Below are 12374 nucleotides of genomic sequence, written 5' to 3'. Positions count from 1 at the left end.
ATTCATATAATAAACCTAATTATTGATAAAAAGTCATACAGGCTATTTATTATTATATGTTAAATAACAAAATACATTAGAGTTGCTACTCCAGAGATAAGGCAAATGTCCTCTCGCTTGATTTTATCTGCAGCTATTTCTATAGTATTGTTTAATTTTTATGTTTGCTGGAAAATGTTTATATATACTATTTGATTGCATAGCTGCATCAGGTACCAAGACTTACAGAAGAAAACAAATACGGAATAATAAAAGCAGAAATACACATTTTTTTTGGAAGTTCGACCATACACTCATTTATTAGTATCAGATATTAAACAGATACTGCTGATATATGTGTAAATTTGCGTGGCTATTGGGACCATATTCACTGTTGTTGTGTAACGTGTAACCGGGTGGGGACGTTTATATATTTTTATCTCGGGTTCGTACCAGTTTCCTGGGATTTGAAAAGCAATTCAAAAGTTCTAAAGTCAATAAAAAGTTTACACTACCACTAACAAATATGAAACAAACACTACATAAAACGAATTTCAACACCTATCAACCCAGCCCGAACCTATTGAATTAAAACTGTTTAAAATCCTTTCAGTCCGATACTGTTTAAACCAACTGTTTGAAACTATAGTCTGAAACCTAAATGTATGGAACGGGTCTGAAACCTAAATGTATGAAACTGGTCAGATGGTTTGGAGCTATTGTCTGAAACCTAAATGTTTTGAACTGGTCTGAAACCTAAATGTTTGGAACGGGTCAGACGGTTTGGAACTATTGTCTGAAACCTAAATGTTTGGAACGGGTCAGACGGTTTGGAACTATTGTCTGAAACCTAAATGTTTGGAACCGGTCTTAAACCTTAATGTTTGGAACATGTCTGAAACCTTAATGTTTGGAACTGGTCTGAAACCTAAAAGGTATAACACTTTATTTAATAAACATGTCTATAACTGTCTGAACAACAGGGCAGCACTAAGGCATGGTATGTCAGCAAACACTCACTGCAATAGTGAGAGATGTGAGACGCAAAACCTTAGCACCAGCCCTGTTTGGACAATCTGTACCGAACCAACAGTCTCAGCTTTTCTATATTCTGTCGCAGGTTCCAAGCACTACACTTCACTTAAACTTAACCGACTGCCTGCTATAAACTACTTCCTTTCCAACCTTTCCGATGTTCACTGTCTGCTGTCTTCGGTACAAATGACAACTTCTGAATAGCTACCCACTATTTATACTTAGAACGCGGACCTCAAAGAGAGCACCCTAGCAACAACTGTACAGGTAAAGCATCTGATAGCAACCATGGATAAAGGGATGATTTTAGATACAGTTTTCAACGATAATAAGATTAAATGGGAAACTCATAGAGATATCGGAAAATATATAACTGTAGAAATATTAAAATATTATTAAACTATAAATTCGTAACAGTTGTATACTGACATTGCGGACCCATTAAAGACTGTTTGAATTGCTTGTAATAAAGTCACTATTCTTACCTAATCTAAGTCTTTTAGCACATACTACAATGATTATGTACATACATGTATGTAAAGATAAAGGTAAAGATAAAGATATTTTTCATATTAGGTCCCTCGGTCATATACCTTTACAACATTCTATATTCTAACATGACATTCATATAATAAACCTTACTATTGATAAAGAGTCATACAGGCTATTATTATATGTTAAATAACAAAATGCATTAGAGTTGCTACTCCAGAGATAAGGCAAATGTCCTCTCGCTTGATTTTATCTGCAGCTATTTCTATAGTATTGTTTAATTTTTATGTTTGCTGGAAAATGTTTATATATATTTAATTGTTTAGCTGCATCAGGTACCAAGGGATGAATTTTTATGATTGTGAGCTTAATAGCTCTAACACACTTCATCAAACGTGGTGCAGAGAAACAAACATAAAGGTAACAAAAGTTCAATTTTCTTCACATCAAGTATCCACTTGTATTTTTTGTCTATCTGATGAGTTAAGACTTTCAACTGATTTGTATAGTTCGTTCTTATGTTGTGCTGTTATACCACTAACCCAGGTTAAGGGAGGATTGGGATCCCGCTAACATATTTAACCCCGCCATATTCTGTATGTATGTGCCTGTCCCAAGTCAGGAGCCTGTAATTCAGTGGTTGTCGTTTGTTTATGTGTTACATATTTGTTTTTCGTTCATTTTTTTTGTGCATAAATTAGGCTGTCTGTTTTCTCGTTTGAATTGTTTTACATTGTCATTTCGGGGACTATGTGGCATTGGCTTTGCTTATTGTTGAAGGCCGTACGGTGACATATATTTGTTAATTTCAGTGTTATCTTTGTCTCTTGTGGAGAGTTGTCTCATTGACAATCATTCGTTTTTATATATAGGGCAGTAATAGGGTTTGAAGATAGTGAATATTTTCTTACTATGCAGACACCAAAGGGATTGTGTTCAAGGTATCATGTTTCCTAAATAGACCTCCTTGTGACTGAAGCAGACATGAAAGCTGCATCATTAATTATTTTTAGAAATAAATGTACTAGCAGTGAGAATTGACTGATCTTCTGTGTATACTATCAATTATGTGGTCATTTTTATAAATTTGCTGTTTGCAAAATTATGAATTAATACTGAGAATTTTCTTAGATTACCATGGCCGTATTTTGAACAACTTTTTTGAGTTTTTAGTCCTCAGTGCTCTTCAACTTATATTTGTTTGGCTTTTTAACAATTTTCATCTGACCGTCACAGATGAATCTTAAACGAACGCGCGTCTGGCGTATCAAATTACAAGCGTGGTACCTTTGATAAATATTTACACCACTGGGTCGATGGCACTGCTGGTGGACGTTTCGTTCCAAGGGTACCACTAGCCCAGTAGTCAGCACTTCGGTGTTGGCATGAATATCAATTATATGGTCATTTTTATAAATTTATTGTTTGCAAAATTATGAATTATCCGAAATACAAAGGATTTTTTTTTTATCCCAGACATAGATTACCGTAGCCGTATTTGGCACAACGTTTTGGAATTTTGGGTCCTCAATACTCTCTACAACTTGATACTTGTTTAGCTTTTAAACAATTTTGATCTGCGCGTCACTGGGTGATGAGTCTTATGCAGACGAAACGCGCGTCTGGTGTATCAAATTGTAAGCCTGTTACATTTGATAACTACATTCATCAGCCATATTAGTTTATCCCTTGAGTTAAGATTAGAAAATTAGGACAACTTTTAGTTATTTCTTGAAATAGTTGAATGTGGTCTCAAATTTAACACATTGAAATAGGAAATGATATTCATCCTGCCAATCTCCAGAGTTACAACGAGTACTCCATTCTTAAAAGAGAAAAGAAAGATATCAAATTACAATATTTATCAAAAATACTTTTTTTAGTGATATTTAGTTCTATTCTATTTAATTTTTTTGAGGAGTAAAACGAGATTAACATTCAAAATGAAGTTATGTTTTTAAAGAAGATCATCTTACATACTATTTAGCGCACACTTTTTTAAAAACACTTTTCCAATGTCACTATCATTAGTGATTCCTGGTTAATTATAATGTTTTGTTATATCATTGGATCTATTCATGATTTTTGGTAAAGTCCAGAGGAAAGAATTATGTTAAAAAGTCTTCTAAGAATAGGCTCATGTTTGAACAAATCATTTGAAATGTTATCAAACCCAAGGCTTATGTTAGATTTTAGTCTGGTTAAAACTAACGATATTTCAGTAACGTTTATGGACATATCAAGCTCGTTAAATAATTTATTTTCTATACTATACTGTTCCTTGAATTTGTCTCGTAAAGTATTCAGATTTTGAAAGTTAGAAAACCATGTAGATGAATGAATTTTAGACCGATTGTCATAATGTTTTATTGTTTTCTTTAAGCCATTCATAAGGTTCCAGTATAATTTGTGATTGTCTGTGTGTACATTTTTAAACTGTTTAAGCAAGGATTTTGTGTTTCCCTGTTCCCTTGTTCTGTCGTATTCACGACATATAATGAACCGTACTTGACTAGTTCGGTGAATGACGAGTAAAGTTGCAAAACATATCACCCAGCGCTCTGCCATTTACAAAGCTTAGTTGATTACTAGTACATAGAATGAAATTCAAAACAGTGTGGCTGTGGCCATTGATTGACACAATAAATTCATCCATTGACTGGGACAATTTACGTGAACGTTTGTCTGTAACGACCACTGTTCACGACGTACCTACGATAGACATTTAAACTGTGGGGTCACCAAAGGTTTCTTAACGCCTTTAATTGTAAAATAATTCGAAAAATTAATCAGGAATAACCTTTATGTTTTGATTTATATAATTGATATAAATCAAAACATCGTGTTATTTCTGATTAATTTTTCAAATAACTTTATTAAGGTGTTGAGAACCTTTGGTGACCCCATATTTTAAGTGTCTTTAAAAAGTACCTAGTGAGCAGTGGTCGTTACATACAAACGGTCACCTAAATTGTCCCAGTCAATGGATGAATTTAATGTGTCAATCAATGGCCACAGCCACACTGTTTTGAATTTCATTCTAAGTATAACCGGTCCTTCCCAATGAATCTAAAATTGTATCTTATTTTTTTTTTCTGAGGTTTATCAACACGTATTTATTGGGGAAACTTGCCACTATCAGTAGAAATATAGACGGACAGGTTCCACAGCAATGCTTACATTGAAATTCCCACAAAGTAATTTTTACCGTGTTTTTTTTTTTTTTCGGCAATATATTTGGCATTGCAATCTAGAATGGCATGGTCGAGTCAGTGAGTGTATGCTTAGCAACTAGTTGAAAAATATACTAAACATATATACAGATCTCCTGTAAAACCGAATAATTCTTTTGAAGAATTACCCATTAATAATCAGGGTTAGTATCATTTAAGATTTTAATATATGTTTCTTATTTCTCTTTAATCAAAACTGTCAACCTTAAACAAAATGTCTGTTTGGATTGTTTTCTGCAAATCGCATAAAAATAAAAAGATCCAATTCTGTTCATGTATATGTTAGGACCTGTATGTGTTTTCGCTAAAAAAAAAAGCATATCATATTTTTCAATATTTTGTAAGAGAAAAGGATCATGCGTTTTATCCAAGGCATAGATTACATTAGCCGTATTTGGCACAACTTTTAGGAATTTCGGATCCTCAATGCTCCTCAACTTTGTACTTGTTTGGCTTCATAAATATTTTGATATGAGCGTCACTGACGAGTCTTATGTAGACGAAACGCGCGTCTAGCGTACTAAATTATAATCCTGGTACCTTTGATAACTATTATCATTATCTTTTAAAATCAAGCTTCCACATTTAAGAAAGATATTTTGATGGAAGTTTGGTTTAATAATTTTCACAGGACAGTTTTATAGTAAGTTTTCACAGAATATAGAAGTTTTATAAAAACAAAAATATATGAGACAAACAAAAAATATAATTATCCAAGACCTCTTTCTTTGAAAGAACTTAATAACAACAAATTACAATAAAGCTATGAATGTTATTTGTGAATTCGATCTCAGATATTATATATTCTACAATAAGTATATTTGATACTAATGATCGAGAGAAATAAAATACAATTAAGGGGGAAAAATAACAGAACAACTTACTGTTGAGAGTTCTGAAGTTGACCACAACTCAATGAGATTCATTCATAACTATTACCACATCCTCGACCCCGGATTTGTATCTTCCTGAATTTACTTCGGGACCCTGTACGTATATGAAATACGAATGTTCACCACAGTGTGTATTACTCTTTTGATGTTGCCGGCAAGTATTGAAAAAAGTTCATCACAATAATACAGAACTCCGAGGGAAATTTCAAAAGGGAAAGTCCCTAATCAAATGGCAAAATTAAAAACTCAAACACCTAAAACCAATGAACAACTGTCATATTCCTGACCTGGTACAGACATTTTCTTATGTAGTAAATGGTGGAATAATCCTGGTTTAAAAGCTAATTGAACCTCTCACTTGATGACAGTCGTATCAAATTACATTATATTAACAATGATGTATGAACAAAACAAAGACATAGTAGGTAAACATGTTAAAAAAGGGGATACAGCAGTCAACATTGTGTTATAATCTTAATCACTATAAAAACAAACTAATATGATTTCCTTTTTCATTTAAATGAATTTTTCGTTGCAGAGCAAAATGGTTTCAGCTTAATATTTTTCCAAACTGTCCCTCCGTAATTGTAGTTGTAAATGAGATGATGCATTTAAGTACTGGTTATTTAACTGCTAAAAAATATAAGTTGAAATAAAAGCATTTTTCCTATACATCTATGTAAATTTGGCGACAAAATTGACAAAATTACAACAATAAAAAGAAATATGGCACTCCGATTTTTTTTTTTCATTTCATATTTCTGACAATGAAACTATATATAACCAAAGTGTATTTCAGAAATCGGGAAATCTGCTATTTGGTATCGTGTTACTTTGATAATATAAGATCTCTAGCTGAGCAGAGGAAACATGGACAAAAAATTACAAAGATAATTAAAAAAATTCGATAATATAACGATAAACTTGGTAAAAATATTTTGACTAAAAAGTAAAATCACAAAAATACTGAACTCCGAGGAAATTTCAAAACGGAAAGTCACTAAGATTGAATAACAAAAATAATATTTTCCCAACCAAATGGGGTCTGGACTTCGCATGCCTTTTCCATTTTAATGTTGTATTGGGTGTGGTGGTGGGGGGGGGGGGGGGGGGCTCTTTTATGCTGATGTTTTCATTTTTCGTTTTTCTTTGCGGGTGGTAGCTGATGATAAGTTGCAAAATTAACAATGATTAAAGAAAGAAAATTACTACGTTGACTAAAAAAATATTTTAGCTTTTGACTTTAGTTTTTCCTCCTCTGTAGTTCTACTGCAAATAACTTCGCATTCTTAAAATTCAATATATATATTTAACACTTTGTCATTTTGGTGTTGATATTAAAAAAAAAAAACCATTGTATATGCGACACATGGATATTAAAAAAGGAAAGAGAAAATAAAAAATAACAAACACAAATTAAAAACCAATTGTTCAGAGAACAATTGAAAGTCTTTCCACACCAAAGTAATTTGGATAAGAAGGTAGTTTCTTTATACTGATGCGAAAAATAATGGTTTAATTATCTTTTTGAGTGATATAAGGGAAATAATATGCTACTTCCGGTGAAATGAATGTCACATCCGGTCTCATATGATAGCTTCTTTCACACTGATTCCAAAAATATATAGTTTCTATATACTTTTGTATGTAAAATGGGAGATAATTGGCCACTTCCGGTTTGTTGGAAGTTATTTTTAGTCTTCAGTAATCTGTTCATGTATCTATATGACAAATAATATGGATTCTGAGTACTTTTATGTGAAAAAATTGCAAAAAAAACTACTTCCGGTTTCCTAAAGGTCACTTCCGGTAGCCATTTTTAAGGTCATTTGTCACTTAACCTTTTGTATAAGGTCAAATGTCTTTATAATGAACTTAATTGAAGTTATAATCAAATAACTTCATATCAAGACATTTCAGGGGCACCAACTCCTATAAGATGCCATTTAAATGTATAAGACTAAATGTAGCATATCTTCATTACAATAAAGCTGATATTTTGCACTTGTTCTTTTATATGTATCTCTCAAAGTGTCGGAGAAAATGCAAAAACAAGCAAAAATCACAATTAAGAACTTGACCTTGACCTTTGACCTTGACCTCATTTTCTAAGTTAGGACCTAGGGGACTCAAATAAAAACATTCCAGGGTTATACGGTTAACTGTTTATGAGTTAAATAAACATACCGACAAATTTATTTTGTAAAGGTAGATAACTCCTATAAAATTTCATCGAATCGCTTCGATCCAAATACGCCAAAAATTACTGAGGATGTAACGAACAATTTGTAAAAAGAATTTTGTCGCTATCTTTTTTTGTTACGAAGGAGATACGCTTTGATGATAAACAGTGAAAAGGGAGATAACTCTTACAAAGAAAATGGTTCGGCTTAGCAGGGTGAAATTTAAAAGCGCATAAACTATACGATACAATATGAGAAATATCTAAGCGACATATTGCGAAACAAACATTTATCGCAAGAACAAAAGTTGGCGGAAAAAAAAAAAAAATAATAATAATTAAAAACCAATTGTTCAGAGAACAATTGAAAGTCTTTCCACACCACAGAAATTTGGATAAGAAGGTAGTTTCTTCATACTGATGCGATAAATAATGCTTTAATTATCTTTTTGAGTGATATAAGGGAGATAATATGCTACTTCCGGTGAAATGAATGTCACATCTGGTCTCATATGATAGCTTCTTTCACACTGATTGCAAAAATATATAGTTTCTATATACTTTTGTATGTAGAATGGGAGATAATTGGCCACTTCCGGTTTGTTGGAAGTCATTTTTAGTCTTCAGTAATTTGTTCATGTATCTATATGAAAAAATATATGGATTCTGAGTACTTTTATGTGAAAAAATTGCAAAAAAAGCTACTTCCGGTTTTCTCAAGGTCACTTCCGGTAGCCATTTTTCAAGGTCATTTGTCACTTAACCTTTTGTATCAGGTCAAATGTCTTTATAATGAACTTACTTGAAGTTATAATCAAATAACCTCATATCAAGACATTTCAGGGGCGACAACTCCTATAAGATGCCATCTGATTGTATAAGACTAAATGTAGCATATCTTCATAACAATTAAGCAGACATTTTGCACTTGTTCTTTTATATGTATCTCTCAAAGTGAGTGAGAAAATGCAAAAACAAGCAAAAGTCACAATTGAGAACTTGACCTTGACCTTTGACCTTGACCTCATTTTCTAAGTTAGGACCTAGGGGACTCAAATAAAAACATCCCAGAGTTATACGGTTATCTGTTAATGAGTTAAATAAACATACCGACAAATTTATTTTGTAAAGGTAGATAACTCCTATAAAATTTCATCGAATCGCTTCGATCCAAATACGCCAAAAATTACTGAGGATGTAACGAACAATTTGTAAAAAGAATTTTGTCGCTATCTTTTTTTGTTACGAAGGAGATACGCTTTGATGATAAACAGTGAAAAAGGAGATAACTCTTACAAAGAAAATGGTTCGGCTTAGCAGGGTGAAATTTAAAAGCGCATAAACTATACGATACAATATGAGAAATATCTAAGCGACATATTGCGAAACAAACATTTATCGCAAGAACAAAAGTTGGCGGAAAAAAAAAAAAAATAATAATAATAATAATAATAATCAGAACAAATACAATAAGTCTTTCCACAGAAAAGTGGAAAGACTTAATAATAATAATCAGAACAAAAACAATAAGTCTTTCCACAGAAAAGTGGAAAGACTTAATAAATTAAAAAAAACAAAATATCAGAAAACATGGAAAAAGAAAATATTGCCCCCAAGTTTATGCTAATATATGTGTATGTGCTCATTGATGGGTGTACATACTGATTATTTATCGAAGATGAACACTGATTACCTCCCTTTTCTTTTGATAGTTCACGGAATGTTATCTTTTTCTAATTTATTCCATACAGACAGCATATACTATTAAAATTAGCATGATAATGATTTATTATAACTAATTTTTTTCAAATATGTCATTTATGATTGTTCATCTATTAAAGAAATTGAGTATTTGCAACATGTTTTCCTCATTTAGTTCAATTTCAATACCATTGTAAAGAATTTATCCTATTGATATACAAACTAAAATTTACTAGGTTTAAATTACTCTGGTTTCTCTTCAAACCACGAATAAATCTTTCGCCTTTTACTAAAGATTTCCGTGGAGAGGAACAATTTAATGAGTCTATAGACAATTTTTCTCAACCCTGTTAACTCAGGGTGACATATCAATCAAATAATACCCGTTAGACAATTAATACAGAGGCCTATTTGAAATTGGTATCGATGTCTGTTTGGAAAAGAAAATAACATGCCCATCAACTAAAGAAGTTTAATATTCAAGGTTTAAAAATCCACCTCTTCCCATCCATGAGAATATTGAATGGTCGTTACTTTTTCATACGTTTCAATATCCATCAAACACAACTATGGATATAATAACATGACTTTTGACGGATTCAAATGTTTTGTTGTGGTCTCTTGGTTTTGGTGTTCTTTACAGTTTTAATACGTATTTGTTTAATAGTTAGCTTTGGGTCAATTTTCTGTCATAAATTACAATTAGCGACACGACAAAATAAAAAAGAATTTTCACTGATTCGTAAACATTTTTAGTTGGAGGGGATCCAACGTGAGCCTTATAAGTATGCTATAGTTTCTCTCTAGCTTTCAATATTATCGTAAGCATAACAAAAAGCTTACATTTTTATCATTTACCATAACTTTTCTATTAAAGTTGACACAGTGATTTAGATATAAAGCGGTACGACTTAGCAAGAAGAGGTAAGTCAATTTGTGCACAACTTAATTCATTTAGAACCAACAATAATCTTTCACTAAATGCTCTATCGTTATTATAGTTCAGATTTCTATCATTTTTTTCTTTGATCTTATTATTATCAAATAGGCATAAAACACATTGTCTATTTCAATTGATTTTCCCGTATTGTCCTATAAGCGTAAAAAATATAGACATATTTTATTTTAAAGCGTCAAAATTTTGCACTTATCCCAGTTGTCTTTCTTCCAGTGGTAAATCTTGTAAAATTTTAAACATCCTGGTAGGCAACAGTTTATCTGTTTGATTTAGTTATGTTTGCTTCTATGCCACACCAATATTTTTATAAAAGAGGGGCGAAAGATACCAAAGGGACAGTCAAACTCATAAATCTAAAATAAACTGACAACGCCAAGGCTAAAAATTAAAAAGACAAACAGACAAACAATAGTACACATGACACAACATAGAGAACTAAAGAATAAACAACACGAACCCCACAAACTAGGGGTGATCTCAGATGCTCCGGAAGGGTAAGCAGATCCTGCTCCACATGTGACACCCGTCGTGTTGTTTATGTGATAACAAATCCGGTAAGTAGTCTAATTCGGTAGGTCACACGCCTGAAAGGGAAGGGGATTGTAGTTACGACGTAAGGAACATATCCGATATCATTTGTGAAATGATTATTCCATAACGGTCAACCAACTCGTGATGGCGTCCGTAAAATTTACGAAGGGATGATATCAACTTCACCATTTTGAACTCTTGATTTAATAGCTTCCTTGTGAGCAGCAACCCTCTATCAAGAAAATCATTATAGGAAATGCAAGCACGGGAATATCGTATAAATTGGGAGATATATACCCCGTATGCAGGTGCTGCTGGAATATGGCTACTTAGAAATGAAAAGTTCACAATTGGAAGCTGAAATCATGTCTTTTGTCGTTAAGTTTTGTTTTCAACTGACCCTCATTGTCAATTTCTAGATGTAAGTCAAGATATGAGACCGACTTAATTGTATCTGTAGTATCCTTTATCTCTAGTTCGATGGGATGGATGCGTTCCACATAGTCACCAAATTTTGAATTATTTAGTGAAAGAACATCATCTATATAGCGGAAAGTAGAGTTAAAGGATATTGCTAACTTCTTGTCTTTCTTCCTTAGAAGTTCCTGCATGAAGTCTGCCTCATAATAATAAAGAAACAAGTCGGCAAGTAGAGGGCACATGTTGTTCCCATTGAAATGCCGACAGACTGTTGAAAAACACGTCCTCCGAACGTAACAAACATGTTGTCAATCAAGAAATCAAGCATCTTGATAATATCAGTTTCAGAAAATTTTTTGTTTGAATCAGAGTGATCCTTTACAAAGTAGGATTTATCCCTCCCTAAGACAAGATACTTGCATCTACGTTGGCCATTCTTTTTTATGAAGCAAAGCAAAACCAACTCTTTCAATTTATCTTTTAGTTTGGAATATTGAATACTCGTGTAAAGAGAAGAAAAGTCAAATGTTTTAATACTGTTATAAGATGATATAACTTTTGTTATCAACTACTTGCTAAAACAGGTTGCAAAGATAGCAGAAACCGGCAAAATCCTCTATACAAAACAACATATATTTTGGTTTATGGGACCCCATCCCCCCCGCCATTTTTTTCCAAATACTTATTTGGTCAACTTTTAAAACACAAATATTTTGAAGACGAATATAGTGTAGCGTCATAAAGATATATACAACTTTGAAAGTTATGGGCCAATATTTCCATTGTTAGCAGCTCCTCTATATTAAGTATATATTAACATAAAACGAAAATCATCTATATGATCATCCAACCGAGTAATGTTCTATAAATTTCGATAGTTTTACGTGTGTCATCATGATGTGGAATACCCTTTTCAGATGTAATTTGCAGTATTTCGACCTTCCTCTGTT

At 32.5% G+C, this 12374-nt stretch overlaps 1 non-coding gene across 1 annotated transcript; it reads left to right on the top strand.

Annotated features, from left to right (window-relative positions):
* The first annotated feature begins 9758 nt into the window (after positions 1–9758).
* On the top strand, positions 9759–9878 carry LOC143069902 (U5 spliceosomal RNA). Its single transcript, XR_012976520.1, has one exon. It is a non-coding gene; the product is annotated as a U5 spliceosomal RNA (small nuclear RNA).
* Positions 9879–12374: the final 2496 nt, after the last annotated feature.

This window comes from Mytilus galloprovincialis, chromosome 3 (genome assembly GCF_965363235.1).
Source record: "Mytilus galloprovincialis chromosome 3, xbMytGall1.hap1.1, whole genome shotgun sequence".
In the NCBI taxonomy this organism is placed as follows: Eukaryota; Metazoa; Mollusca; class Bivalvia; order Mytilida; family Mytilidae; genus Mytilus; species Mytilus galloprovincialis.
The sequence above is the reverse complement of the archived record's forward strand: the minus strand, read 5'-3'. Positions and strand labels throughout refer to the sequence as shown.